The sequence below is a fragment of the Saimiri boliviensis genome, chromosome 3 (assembly GCF_048565385.1).
Source record: "Saimiri boliviensis isolate mSaiBol1 chromosome 3, mSaiBol1.pri, whole genome shotgun sequence".
Taxonomy (NCBI): Eukaryota; Metazoa; Chordata; class Mammalia; order Primates; family Cebidae; genus Saimiri; species Saimiri boliviensis.
In genome coordinates, this window is record NC_133451.1 from 119,770,119 (window position 1) to 119,772,822 (window position 2,704).

Below are 2,704 nucleotides of genomic sequence, written 5' to 3' on the forward strand. Positions count from 1 at the left end.
GGTCATTTGTTGCCCAAGTTGATGACAGCAGGAACTTTAGAACGACACTTGTTAAGTCTGTATTCATTAATCACTTGCATTCACACTTAAAAACAAAAACTAACAAAAGAAAAAAAAAACCTATTCAGTACCAGAGATTAAATAACCATGTGTAGTCTCTTGAAATAAATTTGATTCCTTAAGAAGTCTAATTACTTTCAGTTGCCTTTTTAAAAATAACTCTCTCTCTATATATGTATATATATACATACACACACATATATATATATATATATATATATATATATATTTGTATATATTATCCTGTGATTCTACTTATGGTTCCTTTGCTGAGTTGAAGATCTATTAGCATAAAAGCCTTGTGTCCCCCATGAATGGTGGCTCTAATGCTGCAGAAAGGTTATGAATAGGCAGTCTGGTCCTTCATTGATCTGGACTATCCATGGCTTCATTGTAAGTGATTATTCTTTTGGGATCTTGCTTCTGCAAATTCCAAATAGATTCCACTTCTTTAGATATACAATAGCAGCCCCCAGGTCAAAAGAACCCCAGCTATCATTCCTTTCTAGGCCTCTGTGGTATGTCTGTTCTTTGGCGGAGCCTAACAAAGTATTCGTAGGAGAGGCCAGAGGATTTTGATTTTTATCTCGTAGTCTTTTGAGAGAAACACTAAAGCACCTTGACTACTCGTGTCTGCTTTCTGCAGGTCACCTATATGACTGGGTTCCAAGGATAAGGCTCCACTCTCGCTAGTAGTCCCAGATTTTAGAATGCTACCCAGAACTTGAGGACTAGTCCGTTTCTCCAGCTCATAAGCCTTGGGAAACACTGGATGCTCAGTTCCTGAGGGAATTATTTCAGCACCATGTGAAACCAAAGTGGCAGGATATTCTCCTTGAAATGTCACCTCCATCACTTTATGCTCTGATGACTTCCCAATAACAGTCTCAGGGCCAGCACTGGGCTCATTTATGAATGATAAACCCCACTGATTCTGGAAGATATCCCCCAGGTTTTGCTGATCTGTCTGAGAGGGAAGATCCACTTGTGCTGTGCTCAATAGCACAGTTCGCATATTTGAAGGGTAGATAAAAAGGCTAGTCTTAATTTGTTCAACAGCTGCTGAAGTTAGACTCATGTCCTGGGGAACTGAATCTGTCCCAGAAGAGATGGGTGTTAGAGTATTAGCAGCAGTAATTAGCAGTGGCTGACCCCCTGGAGGATAAACATTTGTATCAGTCCCTGCTAAAACAGGCCCATTAGAAAAGCTGGCAGAAGTAACATATTTCAGCGCTGACATAGGACCCTGGGATATGCGACTTGATGATTGGGTCTGAGTTTCCCCAGTAGATGACGAAGATGATGAAGCTGAAGTTGGTGACACAGAAAAATTCTGTATAGTTTTGTTGAGGTTCTCCTTAACTTTGCTTGCATAACTTATTTTAGGAACTATTTTAGCATTGCTATTGTCCACTGGAAAAACTGGAGGTGGTTTAAATAGGGTCCACGAGTCCTCTTTGGAGGCAACAGCTGAAGCATGCTTTCCTTTGGGCCGATCATCAAACTTTTTGCTGCTCACACCAGGTTTACTATCTGAGCTTTTCCGAAGCATATCACCGACAGCAGGTTTTCCTCGACTTGTTCCTCCAGACCCAGTTTCATACTTCCCAATAGGCTTTGAATCATCTACTCAATTTCCCTTTTGCTCACTATAGTCAGGCTTGAAAGTTTCAAGTCCCTGTTTTAAGGTTGGGTCTCTTGTTGCATTATTTTGTCCTGTACTATATTAAGGTTTTCACAACTCTTGGCACTATTGCACCTAGCTTTCCTTTTTTTAGGAGTTGTATATCCACTCTCAGATCCACTACCATCATTATCTGCTCCTTTACCCATATAACCATTAGTAATTTAGCCAGAATTATTTGTTACCACACCATTTGGAATTGCTATAGTATCAGACTTATCTACAGACTGGTTTTCTCCAGATTTATTTTCATAAGACTTCCCATTCTTTTTGTCCATACTGTTTTTCTGAATGAAATTCTTGGTTTTAATTCCTGCTTTCCCGAAGGTGTTAGCCTTTACAGTCTGCTTCAGGCTAGTGTCTACAACTTGCTGGCTGCCATTGAAGACCCTGGAAATAGGGTTGGTGGCTTCATCGGAACTCAGGTTCTTTAAAGATATTTCTCTTTCTCCCGCATTACCGTTTAGTTCACCATAGCGTTTTCTTCTTCGGCATTTCCTGGTGCTGCTGGAGGGTGTGTTTCTGCTCATGTTTCAGTGGCTTTGGCTGGGCCTTGGGGCTGCCCTCAGCTCCATGCTGCAGGTATTGGTGAGGCTGTTGGTGATGGTGGTGGTGGTGGTGGTGGTTGTGGCTGTGGCTGTAGAAATAATAATGGTGGTGGTGGTGCGGCTGCTGCTGCTGCTGCTGGGGGTGATGGTGCAGATGGTGGTGGCTGTGATGGTGCTGAGGCTGTGGCTGGCCGGGCTTCTCCTCCATTGAAAGTGGCTGGGACTCCCTGGCTGAGGCTGCGGGCTGCAGCACCGTCAGCATCTGAGACTGCTTCTCAGGGCTCACTCAGTATATCTCGTTTTGGTTTCTTTTGAGTTGGAGTCTCACTCTGTTGCTCAGGCTGGAGTGCAGTGGCACTGCCTCAGCTCACTGCAACCTTCGCCTCCTGGGTTCAAATGTTTCTCCTGCCTC

At 43.2% G+C, this 2,704-nt stretch overlaps 1 pseudogene; it reads right to left on the bottom strand.

Moving 5' to 3' along the window:
- Positions 1-298: 298 nt before the first annotated feature.
- LOC101046540 (FMR1-interacting protein NUFIP2 pseudogene) lies at positions 299-2,500 on the bottom strand (annotated as a pseudogene).
- Between the last annotated feature and the right edge of the window lie 204 nt (positions 2,501-2,704).